Here is a 21,083-nt window from a genome sequence, read left to right as displayed (position 1 = left end):
CCTCTAATGTCCTTCTCCCAGAAACATCTAGCGGGCCTATCGGCCATTCATCTTCTGGGAGTCCAGAATTCCATAGCGGATTTCCTGAGCAGAGTGGAATTAGATCCAGGGGAATGGAGTCTGTCAAACAAGGTGTTCGAGGACATCTCACAAGTATGGGGCGTGCCACAAGTCGACCTTATGGCAACACACAAGAACAGGAAGGTGAAGCACTTCTTTTCAAAAAACATTGATCCCCAGGCATCGGGAAGAGATGCTCTTTCAATCGATTGGGAATTTCACCTAGGTTACGCATTCCCTCCTACACCCCTCATCTTTCCTCTTCTGAGACGATTGAGGCAGGAGAAGGTATCCATCATCCTCATAGCCCCCTTTTGGCCTCGCAGGCCATGGTTTCCTCTGTTATTAAGCCTTTGCAGTGCAGACCCTTGGCAGCTTCCAAACATTCCTTCCCTTCTACATCAGGGTCCTGTCCTCCACCCAGACCCTGCCTCCCTTAAGCTGATGGCATGGAAATTGAAAGGGAAAGGTTGAACTGCAAGGGGTTTTCTCATTCAGTCATTGATACTCTTCTGCAAGCAAGGAAACGCTCTACTTCTTCCACTTACTACAGAATCTGGGACATTTTTTCCTCCTCGGCTGCATCCAACCACAGGAATATTCAGTCTATCTCCACCAAAGAGATGCTGGAATTTCTACAATCCAGTCTTGACAATGGTTTAAGCTACAATACCCTGAAAGTGCATATTTCGACTCTTTCGGCCCTTACGGATCAACGATGTGCCTTGAACACGGATGTGATCAGATTTATGGCAGCAGTTTTGAAAATCAAGCCTCCTATCAAGCCCTTCGCCCCACCATGGGATCTTCCCTTGGTGTTAAAGGCTCTGGGCAATTCTCCTTTCGAGCCTCTTGAATCCATCTCTCCTCAGTTACTCACCATTAAGACTGTTCTATTGGTGGCCTTAGCCTCAGGTAGACGAGTGTCTGAACTCCATGCCTTATCATCAAAGGAACCCTTTACAGTTTTTCATAAGGACGGAGTTATTTTGCGGACTGTTCCCGAATTTCGTCCTAAAGTTGTTTCAGCTTTTCACATCAACGAAGAAATAGTACTCCCTGCTCTTCATTTGGAATCTTCTACTGAGGATGCTGAACCTCTGCCTCCTCCGTTAGATATGGTTAGATTTCTGTCTGTCTATCTACAAAGATATTCAGCTTGGCGGATCTCTCAAAGGCTATTCGTCATCCCCAACGGTCCCAGAAGAGGGCTTCAGGCTTCTAAGATAGCCATCAGTAGATGGATTGTTGCCGCCATCATTCAGGCTTACCAAGCATCGAAAATGAAAATTCCTGACGGACTCAAGGCTCACTCTACGAGGTCCCTTTCCTCATCTTGGGCAGCAGCGGCTAATTTATCACCAGAACTGATTTGCAAAGCAGCCACTTGGTCTTCTCCAAACACGTTTATAAAGCATTACCAGATTGACGTTAAAGCCAGCCAGTCAGACTCTTTTGGCATATCAGTTTTATCCGCAGTCAACTCCTCTTGATTGATTTCTATTTGCACATGTGATTTCTAATACACCAGCATCTAGAAAATTCTTGAGTCTGTGGTTTTTCTTTATTCCCTCCCTTGGTTATTGCTTGGGTATCACCGTTTGTTGTGCTGCCATGGATATGGCCAGGAAAGATGAAAATTTATCCATACTTACCGTAATTTTCCTTTCCTGGTCATAGGCCATGGCAGCACTTAGATCCTGCCCTGGGATATTGCTGTTAACAAGACTAAGGGACTATTGGTGGGAGGGGGTATTTATACCCCTGATTTTAATTTTGTTCCTGTCTAATTAGGGATAGGGAGGAGCTAACCCATTGTTGTGCTGCCATGGCCTATGACCAGGAAAGGAAAATTACGGTAAGTATGGATACATTTTCATATTTTTTATACATTAGTTGGCGATAATTGCACATGTATTATAGGTTCTGCATACCTTGTGAAAATGTAAATAACGATTTTCATAAAAAACAAAAAATGTATATGTATGTATATGTATATGAATGTTATCTGTTTTTATATTTGTATAATACGGTGCATTTCAAAATATGGTTTGTATATATTTCTTTGGTTCATTAATGTAATTTTTACGATGGCTGGAGTAATCATTATGATGCTTTATGGTGCATTATGAGCTTGTTTCTATGTTTAGCAACATGTCAATACTTGCTAAAATGGCATCCTCTATAAAAGACAATCACTCTATCATATTATATCATTAATTATATTTATCTATATTTAGGTATATCTAATGCCTTAATAATGCATAATTCTGGGTCCTAAAACCCATGATGGAATAATTCCGTTATGTGGCGTTATGTGACTGTTTCTCTCACTACCTGGGGCTACCCTCTGTCATCTGGGGCCACAATGTTTCGACCCTGTAGTAGTAAGATAGCCCTTGTGTGTACTGTTACCCAATATATTGGAGTGCTACACCTTTTTGGACTTCTGATTGGTTTTGGCAAGGCAAGCATTAATTCTGCACCCTCTGTCTCAAGAATTTTATTTTCTTTTTGTTTCTCCTTCTTTTCTAGTTGTCTGCTGGTTTTTCTTTTTTGTTTCTTCTTTTTTTTTGTATATGTTTTTTTTTTGTGTAGCAATGGTGATTAGTCTTGTGGATACATTTTTTAAAACAAATTTCAATAAATGTTTGGAACAGCCAATTTTAGCCATATGGTGGTTCATGTTGTCCGATTTAATAAAAAAAAAAAAATTGAGAAACTTAATCAGACAAACCAAAAAGGTGCAAAGATAGATCAATCAGTATACTGCTACACATAATATTATATTTTAAATATTATGCATATATTTTGCTGTACATTGATAGATGCAGTTTCTTACATCAAGTGAGAAAAAAAGCAGTAATAAAGTATATATTCAAATATTATGTATATATTTTTATTCTTTTATTCTTTTATTCTTTATTTATACCCAGGTCATCGATAAGAGAGGGACATATGATACTGTACATATAGACATTTGTGAGACATAAGATATTAGACATACAATAGCATCTATACATATCACATGGTAACAGGCTAACTGGTGAGCTGAAGGGTTTTGTAAATTTATATAATCGCCTGGATCTTGAATAGGTGGCCCAACGAGTTTATGGCCTATGACCTAAGTGGTTCTCACGGGGGCAACAACGTTCTTCGCTAATGTGGTTCATGGCTTTCTGTATGTGGTCACTAGTATAAGGAGGCCATTGGCAAGAGGTCATAAGATCAACTAAAAAAAAAAAAGAAGTAAAGAGAGAAGAGAGAAACTAAATATAATATAAACAACAATATATATATATATATATATATATATATATATATATATATATATATATATACAGTACTCACTTTTGTTGCCGGTTTAGACATTAATGGCTGTGTGAGAAAAAGTGGGGAGGGAACAGCGCTACAGTACTGATCACAAGGGGGGATAAAGCTGCACACCTGAGAGGAAGGGTAACCCTCAAACCCTTCAGAGGATGGAGAGGACAAAAGACAACAAATACAGGGTGCGCTAGATAAAATAAAATAAAAGAAGGTGAAAAAAGTCTCTATAGGTACAGTGTAGACCTTGAGTAACTGTTCTTCTATTCTTGCTTTTGAATCTCAGTAGTCGAATATGGAATACAAAAGCAGAGAAGGGGGAGACCGATAGTGCAAAACCGTAATGCTGAAAGGATCACGAACAACACAGACGTGGAGAAGTGCCAACTTACAATTTTTAGAGCTAAGCCCAGCTCTAGGTAAAACAGCATACAGTGGTATTTAATACTCCCCACATGTAGGATATTACTGGGCAATTGGAGGTATCTCCACACGATTCTTTACAACTTCTGAGACAGACGTCAGCAAATAAAATATATAAAAGAGGGAAAAACCCAATGGTGCAATAACTTAAGTAATACTGCAACAACAGACAACACTGAGGTCCTAAGAGTGCCAACTTACAATTTGAAGAGCTATGACCAGCTCTGAGTAAAACAGCATACAGTGGTATTTAAACTTCCCACGTGTAGGATATTCTTCTAGTGATGCTTGCAGTGCCGGTCTTATGAAAATAAAATCACAAAAGAGGGCCCATAGTGTTTTCCATATATAAAATGACAAAGAAATAAAAAGAAACGTACTTACAGTGTTCAGAGCAGGCACACTGCTCTATGAACCAAGCGTAGGTGGAATAATCCCAACCAGGGATTTCTTTTGATGTACTGGATCTTGTTAAAAATGATGATAAAAATCAGCCAGGATAAAACAGCAACATATAAAGTAAATGAACTAACCCAAAGTGAAAGGTAGTCACAAAATACTTTAATATAAAACAAAGTAAAAATACACAACGCGTTTCGCCAAACAATAGACTTTTTCAAGTGTAGAGAAAATAATCCTGGCTATTCACATTATATAGGCAGCTATATGGCATAAATTAAAAAAATTGGCGCCAAAATGGCGTTATTACCATGTGACTTAAAATTATACATATAATGACTTAAAATTATACATATAATAGGTTAACATACTAAAACAGTAAAAAGGAATCGTTTTTATATTTGTATATTATGGGGTTATACTTAACCCACTAAGGACCTGTAGGGGACGAAAAAAAATGGATTTTTATGCAAGGGAAGGGAAGAAATTGAGAGATGAAAGAACAGGTGAAAGGTCGCAGAGGCGCGGCCATTCTAAACCAATGAAACGGGCGGGTGGGCGGTAACGGCATAGTGCCGTGTGATAACGCTAAGCATGGAGGGAAATGTAGTCCGGATCACGTCTAAGATAATGGCGTGATCGGAACTAAAATTAAAACGGAATAGGGGATGGGGGAGTCATAATTAATGAGGGGAAGAGAGGATAATAAGCGGCCATAGTGGTGAAGGGCAAAAGGGTAAAGGGGCAGAAGGGTGAAAAGGCAATATGTTTAAAGGGCAAAGTGGTGAGGTATATAAATAATGGGAGGGGAGCATACAGAATAATAAGACAGTGTAATAAAATAAATTATACATATATTAAAAGAAAATAAATAAAATAAAATAAAAAAAATTAAAAAAGTAAATAAAACATGAAATGATGGTCTTAGTATATGATTAACAACAAAATAAATTAATATAAAATAAAATAAAATAAAAAATAACAGTGTATTTAGCTAATAATGAAGGGAAAAAAAGGAAGCTAATAATCATATATACATAAAATTACACTTATATTAAAACGTTACAAGAAATTAAAAAGGTAAAATTATGCATTTAAGTCTTCTGGGGTTAGTGTCTTAAGATTAAAAACCCATTCCATTTCGGCTTTTGCCAGAATATTTCTTATATCACCACCTCTCCATGGAATATTACATATTTGAATAGGGGTAAACTTAAGAACGTTAGGTTTTTTTTGGTGGTGTGTTAGGAAATGTTTAGACACTGTGTGATTCTCAAATCCATTCTTAATGTTCCGACAGTGTTCTGATATCCTAATTTTTAGGCATCTTGACGTCATACCCACATATTGGAGGCCACAAGGGCACTCCAGTAGGTATATGACATTTTTCGTACAACATGTGATGAACTGTTTGATATTGTAACTTTTGTTAGTAATGTTAGATTTGAATGTTGTGGTTTTATTTGGGACTGACATTTGGGTAGTCTTACAAACGATACATTTTCTGCATTTAAAAAAAACCTTTAACGTTAGACAAGGTGGATAATTTTTTTGACTTAGTCTTTGTAAAATTTTTTGTTAAAAGGGTTTTAAAATTTGGGGCACCTCTAAAAATAATGTTAGGTTTTTCAGGGATGATTTTATTGAGAACAGGGTCTTCAGATAAAATGTGCCAATGTTTGTGAATAGTTTTCCTTATGTCTTTGTTGAAAATGATTACATGGTTCCTTAGTTAAAAAATAGAACATTTTAAGTGTTAATAATTTAAATATTTTTAATGTATCAAGCTATCTGAAAACAGTTCACATAAACAGGAGATCAAATACAAAGGAGTATTTTTAGTCAAAAATTTATATTAGGTATATGTAACTATAGGATATACATCCTGAACTGCATATCCTAATGTTATAAAGCAAATAGCTTATATGTTAATTTTATATAAAAGACATATTGCTGTTTAGAAAATGATGTCACTGCTAACAGCACTTTCTCTGAAGACATATTGTATGAATTGTGACAGCTTAGCAGTGCAGTGAGTATCCTTCCACCTTAGGTTAGCTGCCCAACCCTTTAGGGTTCATAACATAGTATTCGATTTGTGTGTGGTCAAGCATTTATTGTTTTCATGTTATACATAACTCTCAGCATATTTTTTTCCAAATGCTCAGTGTCATATTGTGCATTGAATAAATTAGGTTTGAGCCTTACTTTTGGCAAATTTGTTAAAAATTATCATTATTGAAATTCCTACTTGGGCACAGGTAATTTGTCATAGAGAAGTCTCTATTTGGGTTTCTATTGGTGACATCATTACAATGTTTGCTAAGGAATGGTCCTAGCATTTTAATGTAATAGAGGTATGTAGGCCATAGCCCATCTGGCACTTAAAAGTATAAACAGTATTTAACACCTGTACCAGATGTAGGGTTATGACTTGTCAAAAACTATTTTATAGTGCGTATGTACATCAAACCATGTACAATGGCAGCATTATTTTGATGTATAGAAAACATGTGAAATGTAAAGTAATCATTAAAGAACAGAAAAATGTTAAATATAATTGTTTTTATTGCTGTTTGAATCAATCTCATCATGTAAATCCCTAGATACAGTATGTTGTTCTATGCTACTGGACATGTTTCCATTGCTTGTAGCCCAGTTAATCTATACCTGTATATTTCTAACTAACAGTAACTTTAATATTAAGTATAATAGGGGGTGAATGTAGCTCCTGGATTGAACTTAAAAGTTTATGTAATGAAAAAGAAATAAAACAGAAGAACTGATAGTGTAGTAAGTTTTTTGATGATGAAAATTAAAAAATAAGATGTACACTTTCACCTTTCTGAAGCTGTAATTCAGCTCCAACTTAAGCACCTTGTCTAAGCATATAGTGTTAACCTTGTATTTCTGGTGGTTATTCCTTGTACGGTATGGTAGACAGTCTTGTAGGCATACAAGGAGAACAGAAGAAACAAAATAATGCACTATTTGAGCATAAACTATTTCACCTACAATGGGAAATACTATTTACAGACCAGGGGCACAGCCATGGGTTCATTTTGTGCACCCAGTTACGCTAATCTATTCTTGGGGTGGTGGGAGGAGACTATGGTGTTCAATATGTCTAACTTGGATTTTGTCTCATCTATACACAAATGGTATCGTTATATAGATGATATCCTGATCTTTTGGTCAGGTTCTTTTTCACAATTTGAAGAGATGGTAGAACAACTTAATCAGAATGAAATTAATCTCAAACTCACTCATGTTATAGACGAGAAACATTTGGTTTTCTTGGATTTAAATATAAATATACATGAGAATGGAGATGTAAGTACCTCATTATTTAGGAAACCAACGGCCACAAACAGCCTCCTGCACTGGCAGAGCTACCATCCACACCATCTTAAAGCTAACATACCTTATGGCCAATATCTGAGAGCTAAGAGAAACTGTTCCAACCAAGAAGACTTTGAGAAGGAAGCCAAAGGACTTAGAATGAGATTTAAGTCACTGGGCTATCCCAACAGAATTTTAAAAAAAGCTTACCAAAGAACCCAATTGGTGGACAGATCGGAGAGTCTGCATAGACCACCTAGAGAACTCTCCAGAACTCCTAGCGTGACAAGATTTATTGGTACATATGACAAACACTGGAACATAGCACAACAAGTACTCAGCAGGAATTGGCCGGTACTGCAGTACGATACCAGTTTGAATAAAACTCTTACTAAACAACCTTCAATGACATATAGACGAGCGAGGAATTTAGGGGATATTCTAACACATAGCCATTTTAAACCTTTCTCTAAGACACCCCCGACTCGCACGTGGCTTCAGTCAACCAATGGGCTATACAGATGTGGCCACTGTAAGGCATGTAGTTTTATACTACCTACAAAATCTGTCCTGAATAAGAGAACCCGAAAAGGGACAATTATCAATGCCTTTGTTAACTGTAGTTCCACCAATGTGATTTACATTATAACCCGTGAATGTGGACTACAGTACATAGGCAAAACGTACCAACAGCTACGTAGGAGAATTCTACAGCACGTGAATTCCATTACTAATGTACATATCGAAACCCCGATTGCAAAACATGTAAGAACCAATCATGCTTCCAAACCAGAGGTGTTAAAATTCCAGGTGTTACAAAAACTTTCTTTAAATCACCGTAAAGGAGACATCAACATTGCTTTGTTAAAGGCAGAATCCCGTTGGATCTACCTCTTTCAGACATTATATCCGAAAGGACTTAATGAAGAATTTAATTTCACCCCATTTATACACTCGTAATGTAGGAGAACTTCACCTCTATTTATTTATTTATTATTTTTATTATATATTTTTTACATTTTCTTTTTTCAGGAGTGTTTAAGCACTTGACACTTTCACATGGCGATTACATTTGTTGAAGTGCTCTTAGCTTTCTGAAGAACTCCTTATGACATACCTGATTTGTGTACAATATATTCTACAGAAGGTGATTCAGAAACAACCTTCCACATATTTACATTCTTTAAGTTTAATTTTTCCCAGTCAATTAATTTACCTAGTTCATTTGATCATATATGTAACATTCTCTGATATGATTTACAGTGTTAAACCTATTACTTCCTTAGCACAATGTTGCAGTCTAATACCACTGTAGTTACTGACTATAATACGAATTGTTATTATCATAACTCTTTTTTGCGATATGCAGTATGGGTCCTTTGACCTAGTCATGGACTGCACATTGATTTACATTTTTAGGATATTATATTTAAACTTGTCCCAAATGTCTTTATACTTGCCAGATGTGTTTTTTCATAGATTTTTTATAATAAGACATGGGCCGCTTCTAACCCGGCCATTAAGAGTTAATTCTCTTCCGTTCGTAGTCCCTCCCCTCTCCATAGTGGCTAATGATAATTTCCAGCCAATAGGAAGAGAGGGCGGGATATTTAAACCATTGATGTGTCTTACCCGGTTCCCCTGGACGAGCCGAGCTATCGGCGAAACGCGCGTCGGGACTAGCAGCAACTAGCTAGATATGGAGTTTTACTTAAGGGACAGACAGATAGACCTCCTATGGATCGCTCCAGCTCTATTACTAGCTTAAGTTCAGATTAAGTTGTACCTGCTATTTATTTAGCCTTGACCGTTAGAATGTTCAGCTATTAGGAGTTAACGTTTGACTTACCAGACAGTGAGTGTACAGACATCAGTGTATACGGATCCTTTACACTGGTCTCTCCACTTAGACTTTAGTTGTACTACGAGCTCCAGCAGACAAGTAGCTGTCATTATTATTTTTTAGCTTTCTCTCAGCCGCAGGGATTTCTTTGTGTGCAGCAGTGGGGAAGTTCCTTTTCGGGGTGGGTTTCTAATTTGATGTTTGTGCTATGCTAATATACGGGAGGTAAAGACATGATGTCTCACAGCAGCAAGGCAATCTCCATTTAGCTAATCTCTGCAGATTCCACTCCTAGTTTAATTCACCCCAGTGGCGTTTTAGACTCGAGGCTATATTACCTCTCCTGTTATAAATTGATGGGCTGCTGATCACAGCCTTATCAAATTTAGAATTGTATTTACAATTTTTTCTCACGTTTATACTTAGGATATTTTTAAAGTTTTTTATTAAAAGTTATATTTTAGTTCACGATACTGTAGTGTCCATGGGTTGCTCTCTATGTATTAGCCCCGAGTAGGGAGTTGAAAAAATATAAAAAGAGACTTGTTTTGGTGTCTCTTCTCCCCCACTCTGGTTTGCTTAATACTTACCTTTTCATTTGTGTTTATTTGAGCATAAAACTCCAGAAGTAAGACGGTATAGATGTAGACTCACATGTTTTGGAGCCTAGCAGTGGCTCCTAGTAAATACCAAACTAAGACACAGATAAAGGAACATTATCTGTAAAGTGTTCATCAACAGCAACATGGGCCACTGTCAAACTTGCATCCTCATATTCTATAAGCATGACAAAAGCATCTGTACAGAAACCCCAAACTCAAGCAATTGACCGAATAACGAGTAATGAAAAAGCAGCATCGGAGAACTAGAAATTGAGCACTAGAGAAGAAAAAATACAGGTATTGTGACAAGAAGATTCCTCTTTTCATTGTTCATTCCCTGGGGAAGGTTTTAAGAAAGATTTCTCCATGATCAATGAAACATAGCTTCCATAAGTTGTGATGATGTATCTTAATGACATCCTTGTCTACAGTCAAACTATGCAAGACATCCAGGTAAATATGAACCCTGTGTTACAAATATTGAGACATCATGACTTCTTTTGCGAGAAATTCATCTTTAAAAGGCTTACCATACCAAAGGACATATAATCTCTACATGAGGATTTAAGATGGGCCCTGCCAATAGGCCAGCTATTACAAACTAACCACTGCCTCAAGATTTGAAGATCATCCAATTAGTTCTGTTTTATATATTCAATTCTGTAGTGAATAGGTAAAACACACATGTCCATTTAAGCTCTAGAAACCTCTACTGCCTTGAAAAAATGCATTTATATACTGTGCCCCTCCGGCACCCACCCCTGAGCGGAGGGTGGGGGCCCTACAAAAAACAATAAGGGGGAGGACCTACTTCCTCCCCACCTGGCCCCTATCCCTGAGCGGTGGGTGGGGGCCCTAAATAAAGAGAGGGGGGTCCTACTGTCCTCCCCCCGGCCCCCACCCCTGAGCGGTGGGTAGGGGCCCTAGATAAGAATGGTGGGGGGACACCTACCATCCTGCCCCCCCGGCCCCCACCCCTGAGCGGTGGGTGGGGGCCCTAAAAACACAATAAGGGGGGACCTACTGTGCCCCTCCGGCACCCACCCCTGAGCGGAGGGTGGGGGCCCTAAAAAAACAATAGGGGGAACCTACTGTCCTCCCCACCTGGCCCCCACCCCTGAGTGGTGGGTGGGGGCCCTAAATAAAGAGAGGGGGGAACTACTGTCCTCCCCCTGGCCCCCACCCCTGAGCAGTAGGTGGGGGCCCTAGATAAGAATGGCGGGGGGGACACCTACCTCCTCCCCCCCGGCCCCCACCCCTGAGCGGTGGGTGGGGGCCCTAAAAACACAATAAGGGGGTGACCTACTGTGCCCCTCCGGCACCCACCCCTGAGCGGAGGGTGGGGGCCCTAAAAAAACAATAGGGGGAACCTACTGTCCTCCCCACCTGGCCCCCACCCCTGAGCGGTGGGTGGGGGCCCTAAATAAAGAGAGGGGGGACCTACTGTCCTCCCCCTGGCCCCCACCCCTGAGCAGTAGGTGGGGGCCCTAGATAAGAATGGCGGGGGGGACACCTACCTCCTCCCCCCCGGCCCCCACCCCTGAGCGGTGGGTGGGGGCCCTAAAAAAACAATAAGGGGGGGACCTACTGTCCCCCCCGGCCACCACCCCTGAGCGGCGGGTGGGGGCCCTAAAAAAACAATAAGGGGGGACCTACTGTCCTCCCCCCTGGCCCCCACCCCTGAGCGGTGGGTGGGGGCCCTAAATAAAGAGAGGGGGTTCCCTACCGTCCTCCCCCCGGCACCCACCCCTGAGTGGTGGGTGGGGGCCCTAAAAAACAATAAGGGGGGGACCAACTGTCGTCCTCCCCCCGGCCCCCACCCCTGAGCGGCGGGTGGGGGCCCTAAATGAAAATCCCCCCCCCAATCAAGGTGACTAGGGGTCCCAAGCCCCTAGTCACCCACCCCACCCGAATCAAACTATCCCATACCTACCCCCCTTACCCTAAAAATAGTGAGGGGGAATAAAATAACTAACCTGTAAAAAAAAATTAAACTTACCATTTGACATTTTCTTTTTTCTAAAATCTTAATTTTTCAGCCCCCAAAAAAGGCCAAATAAAAAGCCATTATATCCGTCGAACTTAAAATAAAATAAAAAACCCGAGCGCAAAAAAATAATCCATCTTCACCCATCTAGGGCTCCGCGCAGACTGAGCTACGCAGGGCGGAGGAAGGCTTATAAAGCCATGCCCCGCCCTGCAATTAGGCTAAGAACACTCTGATTGGTGGGTTTAAGCCAATCAGAGTACTATGTGTCATTTTACACAGCGTGGGAAAGTTCTTTAGAATTTTCCCATGCTGTGTAAAATGACACAGAGCACTGTGATTGGATGGATTTCAAACCATCCAATCACAGTGCTCTGTGTCATTTTACACAGCGTGGGAAAGTTCTTTGGAATTTTCCCACGCTGAGTAAAATGACACAGAGCACTGTGTTTGGATGGATTTAAAGCCATCCAATCACAGTGCTCTGTGTCATTTTACCCAGCGTGGGAAAGTTCTTTGGAATTTTCCCACGCTGTGTAAAATGACACAGAGCACTGTGTTTGGATGGATTTAAAGCCATCCAATCACAGTGCTCTGTGTCATTTTACACAGCGTGGGGAAGTTCTTTGGAATTTTCCCACGCTGTGTAAAATGACGCAGAGCACTGTGATTGGATGGATTTCAAGCCATCCAATCACAGTGCTCTGTGTTATTTTACACAGCGTGGGAAAGATCTTTGGAATTTCCCCACGCTGTGTAAAATGACAAAGAGCACTGTGATAGGCTTAAACCCACCATTCAGAGTGTTCTTAGCCTAATTGCAGGGCGGGGCAAGGCTTTATAAGCCTGCCCCCGCCCTGCGTAGCTCAGTCTGCGCGGAGCCCTCCATGGGTGAAGATGGATTATTTTTTTGCGCTCAGGTTTTTTCTTTTTCGGCAGTTTTTTTTTGTTGCGCTCAGGTTTTTTATTTTATTTTAAGTTCGACGGGTATGCTGGCTTTTAATTTGGCCTTTTTTGGGGCTGAACATTTTTTTTTTTTACAGGTTAGTTATTTTATTCCCCTCTCACTATTTTTAGAGTGAGGAGGGTAGGTAGGGGATAGTATGATTTGGGTGGGGGGAGGGGTGACTAGGGGCTTGGGATCCCTAGTCACCTTGATTAGGGATGGGGAATTTCATTTAGGGCCCCCACCCACCGCTCAGGGGTGGGGGCTGGGGGGAGGACGGTAGGTCCCCCCTCTCTTTATTTAGGGTCCCCACCCACTGCTCAGGGGTGTGGGCCAGGGGGGAGGACAGTAGGTTCCCCCCCTTATTGTTTTTTTATGGCCCCCACCCACCGCTCAGGGGTGGGGGCCAGGGGGGGACAGTAGGTCCCCCCTTATTTTTTTTTAGGGCCCCCACCCACCACTCAGGGGTGGGGCCGGGGGGGAGGACGGTAGGTCCCGCCCCAGCATTCTTATCTAGGGCCCCCACCCACCGCTCAGGGGTGGAGGCCGAGGGGGAGAGTAGGTCCCCCCCTCTCTTTATTTAGGGCCCCCACCCACCGCTCAGGGGTGGGGGCCAGGGGGGAGGACAGTAGGTCCCCCCTTATTGTTTTTTTAGGGCACCCACCCACCGCTCAGGGGTGGGGGCCGGGGGGAGGATGGTAGCCCCCCCACCATTCTTATCTAGGACCCCCACCCACCGCTCAGGGGTGGGGGCTGGGGGGGAGAACATTAGGTCCCCCCCACCATTCTTATCTAGGGCCCCCACCCACCGCTCAGGGGTGGAGGTCGGGGGGAGGACAGTAGGTCCCCCCCTTATTTTTTTTTTTAGGGCCCCCACCCACCGCTCAGGGGTGGGGGCCGGGGGGAGGATGGTAGGTCCCACCCCACCATTCTTATCTAGGACCCCCACCCACCGCTCAGGGGTGGGGGCCGGGGAGGAGAACAGTAGGTCCCCCCATCTTTATTTAGGGCCCCCACCCACTGCTCAGGGGTGGGGGCCAGGGGGGAGGACAGTAGGTCCCCCCCCTTATTGTTATTTAGGGGACCCACACGAGCCGCGCAAGAGGGGGGAGGCTATTAGTTTTTTTTTGTTTTGTTTTTTACAGTGAGCAGCTCACTGCTTACTAGACATGCCCCTACTCACGGTATAGCGAGTAGGGGCATATTATTTACTAATTCTAAGTAATCTTTACTTAGTATTAGTAAATGTGGCTGAAAGACCAATTTAGATCTTTTAGCCTTTTAGTAGATAACTCCCTGATACCGTGGGAATTAGGGAGTTATCTACTAAGCGGCTGCAAGATGCAGCCACAGCACGAATAGGATTGGAGTTTCATTCATTCGAATGAAATTGCGATCTGAACAAAGTGCCGAATTGCGTTCTAAAAGAAACGAACATACTGTTCTCATTCAGTTAGAATGCAATTCGGCAGTTTAGTCTAAACTGACAGGAAGCATCGCGGGAACACAGAGGAAAGGTAAGGATTATGAGAAAACTGCTCTGACCAGCGGAAATGAAGCACACTTTGCTCCTCCGCTGGTCAGAGCTGGTCAAGTGGAGGAATCCTCCATAAGGCAAAGAGTCCCTACTTTGTCTTATGATTTTAAAGAAAACTAAAGAAGACAGGAATAAAAGAATAACAGATCCTGAGAGAGGGTGAGAAGAGGAAGATATTGAGGAAAAGTAAGTTCGGCATGACAGTGCCGCTTTAATATGACAGGTTCACAGAATAAATTGATAGCAAGGGCATATAGATAGAGATAGGGGCTGGGAACATAATATTGTGATAAAAAAAAACTCAACAACAACAACAACATGGAATTATGATATCACTAATAAGAAAGTTATGCCCCACCACCAGATTATGAATTGGGACTCTTGTTCTCCAACTGGGGAACATTTATTAGCAGTTTGACCAACAAATTATAACAGATTCAGTTTTATTCTGTATAATTCTGTATATGGAGTTATAATTGGCAAGACAGATTCAACTTCAAAAATTTTTCAATATATGCGTTGTAATACACTAATAAACATTGATTTCCATCAACAAGAGCAGTATGACAGAAATATTGAAGATGTGACTGGCAAGAAGTCATGGAAGAACAAATAAATCATATAGCATGTGTTCGTACGAAGTGGAGATGAAAGATGGTTCCTTTCTAATGAGGGAGTAATGCCTACAGTTAAACACAGCCAATCAAATCAATCTGTCTGTGTGTTTGTTAACAGTCTTTCCCTACTGTAGTTGCCGGAGTGTTGGCTGTTAGATGGTAGACTGTGTTTAATAAACCTTTTCTGTATCCTGAGTATGCCAGTGGTCTGTACCTGTAGCCTAGATATCGCAAAGGCCGGTACCGCTGTGCCAAGAAGCCCTGGAACTGCACCGACACACTGAGCAGAGGAGCATACTTACTTTCTGCTTCTGTTCCGCTTGGCCACGCTACAGTAAGTTACAGTGCACAGAGGAGGAACCTTTCCTGGTCGTAACCGGTGGTTGATCACCCCTTTACCTCATCCCTAGGATCATGATGTGCATAAAACGGTGAGCTGATTTCAACATATCTTTATTGCAGAGCTTAACTTGATCCGTGACACTGTCTTCAGCATTACATTTGAAAAATGACAGCCACTCTTTGACCCCACCCCCTATTCACTCAGGCTCTCATCACACCTCGTAATCCACTTCCCCTTGTTTCACTTTGTTATTTAGTTGTTTTCTGCATATTAAGTTCCTTTTAACAACCCCATAGCTGGGATATCATGTCTCATATAACAGCAAAACAGCGACTAGAGGACTCTGAGACAATCCTGATTCTCTCATAGCTGTATATGGTAAAAATAACTAAGCATATACTGTCTTGGGAAAAAGGAAGTACACCCTCTTTGATTTGTATTGTATTATATATCAGGAAATAATTACAATATTCTGTTCCTTACCAGGTCTTAAAATAAGGTAACTACAATCTCAGCTGAACAACAACACAATACATATTACACTGTATAGAACAGGTGTACACAGAGTGTATAGGAGAATATTGTATATAATACAAACCACCACTAGTGTATATGTGGAGCGCTGGAAATATATGGACTTACCCCTATGGGTTAACACAATTAAACATGCAGAGGAAAAGACGTATCGCAGTACGTATATCTGCAGAGATAAAGGCTACAAATAGTGCAATAACGTGGTGAAACAATCGTGTGAATAAGTAGTATATATGGTCTCACTCACATGATCTAGAGCCCATTGGGATAGGCTCAAGTCACTAGGGCATGCGTGTACTCAGGTGACACTGTACCAGACAGATCCTTCTCTTAATCAGTAGATCCTCATATACAAAAGAGAGGAAGGGACGGGAAACATGGGAAGCAAAATGGCTCCTAGTGTAATATATTCCAAAGATTTTTGTTATAAGTGATAGAAAAATGGCTTCTCACCTTTTTGGGAACCCAAAACCTGGTTTCTGGTGTAGAGGTATGTGTGCCTATAAGGGGCTACAACCCTTCTTTAAGCAGCAAGGTAGAAGATGATCGACTATTTTGATGTTAAAACAAAAATATATTAAACATAAGTATAAAGAACTTATAAAACTAAAATATGCAAATAGTATAAAATGTAGTCTCCAATCTTCTTGCCGAAAAGCGTTTCACTGTGCTGTGTCAGATTTCTCAATCGGTTTGAACGGTCTCAACCAATTGAGAAAGCTGTCACAACCCAGTGAAACGCGTTTCCAGGCTGCATACCAGGTGTAAGCTTCTCTCTGACTGTAGGAAGTGAGGGAGAAAAGTGCCTGAGTGAGTCCTGAACAGAGAGGATTTGGAGTCTGTGATGACTAAGAGAAAAGAGAATAGATCTATGAGTCTTGTAAGATGACAGACTGGTTTGAGAGATGGAAACGAGAGATTGACATAAGGAATGTGTAGTCTTAAAAATACAATTTCCAGATACAAGATTTGTGAGGTTATAGCTTTATAGTGCTTTCTATCAGAAAGATTCTGTAATTTGGTTTATTATATTTGCCAGCCCCATGCCCCATAGGCTATTAACACTGCACTGGATCCTCATTGTTTTTAGTTGGTTTAACTTTTAATTTCCTTGAATAAGACAATGCTACCCTGGGGTTTATGGGAAATATTCAACTCTATATTTCCATTGGTCTACTAGGACTTTCATAACTCCTCTTATATCTGAATGTATTGCTGAAAAGGGTCTGGGTATATGGTGCAAGTGGGTTTCTCAATTTTTTTTATACAAAAAAAATTTAAAATAATTAGACACATCCTTGCATTTCTTGCGCTGCAGCGTTATGATAATTACTATAATGCAAGGAAATCTTACAAAGTCTTACTCTACATTTTCATTATTTATTTATTACTAGCATTTATAAAGCACCAACATATTCCTCAGCGCTGTACAAATAGCGGAAAATGTACAATATACACAGACCAATAAAAAAGAAAAAGAGGGCCCAGCCTGTAAGTTGAAATCTAGCCATTGAAGCTCTTCTATACAAAGTGCTTAATTAGATAACATGTGAGCTTACAATCTAAAGCATAGCATATATGTCTTTCTATTTGTGGTTCAACAAAATATATTTTTATATTGTGCTAGGTAACCTGTTGCATCAGTATGGACTGTTAAAAATATATCTTAACAGCTGGAAATGGCGTTTTTAGTCACTTCTGATTGCGTGCCAAGTTAAAGAATGAATTCCAGCCAGACCTCAAAACTCTCAGCTTAATGTGCGCTTGGAAGCTGCCGGACCAGTTTTACCCAGACTCATGCTTCATACGACCCAATTAGAAACCCGTCTTCTATAACACCGAAGTGGAGTGTCTACCCAGAAATGAAATATATGTAAAGATTCCTGTGATCTGAAAAGGTTAAGCTGTTGTTACCAAGATTATCGATATTTCTTCAGAAAACAGTCATGGGCAACACATGCAGACATTTGCTCTCTAATTGCTACAGCAGGCTACCACTGTGAAGAACAAAGGAAATATTTAGCACATCGTAAATTCTTTTGGAGCCCTGCAGAGTGGCTTGAGTTCAGATTACACGTTTATAACCAGCATTTGAGAGTAATTTCAACTTGACTTTGAAAAAGTGGGTGGGGAGCTGTTGAATGCTTTTCCCCTAAACTTTCAGAGGTAGTAATATGTTGAGTTCCATATTCTTCTCACAGTCTGGTTACTAAACTTCACATTTTCCATTAACAAGGATCATTTTTTATTATTTGTTATTAGGTTTTGTATTTAAAGGCCCTCTGAATATTGCTGTTCTAACCTATTTCCCAAATGCAGAAATGCATAATCTCTGGTCTGTATTTTTTTCCTTTCAGTGTGGCAGCATGTAATAAAAAATATGAAATGCAATTATAAGTTTTGGTTACTAAACATAAATATATTTGTCATTCTGTTCTTTAGTATATAGCCATGGGCATGAAAATCATTTGGATACATTTTTATGATGCCACATGTGTGTAAGGCATTCCATTCCTTTGTCTTCACATAGAGAGCTGTACTCAGGGCAAGACAAGTTCAATGATTGGTCAAATTGCTTGGCACTTTTAAGGCCATTATAGGTTTTTAAAAGAATTACCAATAATGTCCGGGCACAGAGCCGCTTAAGTTGTGGAAGTGTTTACTAAAACAAAGTACACAGCTAACATTTAACCTTCACCATGAGGTCTTTGCCAAGAAGTTTGGAAAAGTTTATTCATGCCAGATATATTTTCAAATCTTCTATTTTGAACTAAAATTTTACATTTTCTTTACTTTCAATGAATGGTAAAACAAGGCATAGGAAAGGGAGAGTACTGGGAAGACACGAGAAAGATAATTTTAAATTAGATAAGAGAACAATTGGAGGTAGAATCGTTAAATGGATACTCTAGGCACTTTAACAGCCTAATCTCAAGGAAGTTGCTATAGTCTTTAGACACCCCTGGTGCTGCGCTTCTATTCAATGTTAAACTGTTCTTAATGTTTTAATGCTAAACAAGAGTCCACGGAAGCCACCCACTCTGCGCTACTGGGCCAATGAGGGAGCATTAGTCTGAGCACCAAATGGTAAATGTGATTGGTTTAGAGTGTCAGCTGACCTAACTTGTAGCCTAGAATGACGCGTGCAATCTCTGCTTTAGACGTACCTATAGGTAACCAGTGTAGCGGAATGGATGCTCTAGCTGCACTTTTATTCCCTTTTGTTCGGCTATCCATATGGCCCCGTTTGTTTACCGAATCAACTCTGTGGTCCCCTTGTTCGCATCTTTTAATTACCGACCACCCTTGGCTGTTAACCACAAATTGGTTATAAGGTCAAGTGTTCCCCTGTGTGGCACTTGTTTAAATAATTGGTGGCCATTTTGTCTCCCGAACATGGGCAGCGGTACATGGTCATTGACAGCGTGGAACTAATTTCAGATACACAACCCCGCGAACACCCGGTAAACTGGTACCGCTGCCCATCCAACTTCGCGAACAGTTAGGAGAATGGCGTTCCGGAGGCTTAAACTACCAAACAGTGGGAGCATTCGTATCCTAACAGCCAGGGGATAGATTCATCAGTGTTCATGCGAGAACCCCCAAAAGATAACCAGCCATTGCCTTGTTTTCTCTGAAACAGTTTTGGGGTATCACCTCGTGGACGACAGGTCACAAATTCATTCAAATGGCGTTCCCGCACCACCAAAGGGATTTGAGTGATATTTTGTCAAAGTGTGCGCTCAGATTCAAACTATTCGGTGATATGACGTGGGGTTCGTGGGGTTCTGAAGTATAAAAATATATTTTTGGGGTGTTTTAAAATATTGTAGATTTTTCTGTACCAGAGAGATAATTGAGTTCTAGATTTTTCTCATGCAAATATCTCTCAGGCACAGAGGATCTTGGAAGGAAAATCCCTGTATTTTTGTATAAACGACCAGGCTTATATATTTGGATGAGTTCCCTTTTGTGTTTTATGCTGCTGCTCCTAATGGACTGTCTTTTACCCTGAGTTTGTCTATCCCTGTTTCTTGTGTTGGCCCGGCTGCATGCCTGACCATGAGTTCAGTCTTAGTACTGATTCCTATGTACCAGACCCAGTTCTGTTCCTGGCTCTGAATTTACCCTGTCCAGTATCAACTCTAATCCAAGTGTTTATTCTCATGGCCTGAATTATATTAGTTTTAGTTTTTACTGTTTGTATCCTAAGCATCTTGCCATTTAGTTCATACTATTTGTATTCTTGTATCCTAGGCCCAGCCACCCTAAGGTCCAGTAATATGCCCATCTTTAATACTTTGCTTTAGGTAGGTAGGTTGTAGTCTTATATCTTGCTGAGGATCCTCTTGTATCCTCACAGGGAAGAAAACACTTGAAGGTAGAGGATAGCACTGAGGAAAGCAAGAAAAACAAGGGAGCGAGCACTGAGAAAACAGAGGGAGAGCACTGGGAGATGGGAGAGAGAGCCCTGAGAGTGATAAAGAGCACTTGGTGCAATGGGAACAAATGGGGGAGAACAGACTGTGACGGACTGCCTGGCACCCTTTGAGCTCATTTGTAATTTTCTTATTTACTACAACCAAATCCAGTTGAAATTCAGTAATTCTGATAGAATCAGACCATCTGGCAGGATGCATTCAGTGTCAGCTTTAAAATCAGTGCTTTTTACACTTGAATCCTCTATAAAGTATGGCATCCAAACAGTTACTGGTTTTAAAGAAAATCAGGACCACAATGCATTATAATCTATTTGGGCATTATAATTCAATTGTATTTTAACAAGTGAATTTAAAATTCTAAACTATTTGTCCACTGGCTTGCTGGTGCATACCAGCTGCATGAGGTCCAGATATTCTTTAAAATGTTTGCTTGTAACTGTCTGGATAAATAGTTAAAAAAATCCTTGGCAGTATGAGGACTAAGTATGTGGGATGGCCAACTAAAAAAAAAAGCTATTCTTTTTTTCCATTCCGGCAGTGGTGGAATATTTTATTTAAAAAATCCTATACATAATGACTATCATATCATATAACCAGGCAATACTTGCCAGAGGGACGGACTGGGGGTGCAAAAAAGCCCTGGAAAAAAATGTGTGTTAGCCCATACACATATATATGTAC

The 21,083-nt window shown here is 40.7% G+C and overlaps 1 non-coding gene across 1 annotated transcript; it reads right to left on the bottom strand.

Annotated features, from left to right (window-relative positions):
- Positions 1-11,368: 11,368 nt before the first annotated feature.
- LOC134593910 (small Cajal body-specific RNA 11) lies at positions 11,369-11,506 on the bottom strand. Its single transcript, XR_010090319.1, has one exon. It is a non-coding gene; the product is annotated as a small Cajal body-specific RNA 11 (non-coding RNA).
- Positions 11,507-21,083: the final 9,577 nt, after the last annotated feature.

This window comes from Pelobates fuscus, chromosome 2, assembly GCF_036172605.1.
Source record: "Pelobates fuscus isolate aPelFus1 chromosome 2, aPelFus1.pri, whole genome shotgun sequence".
NCBI lineage: Eukaryota > Metazoa > Chordata > Amphibia > Anura > Pelobatidae > Pelobates > Pelobates fuscus.
Note: the sequence above shows the minus strand (reverse complement) of the source record. Positions and strands in the feature narration are given on the sequence as shown.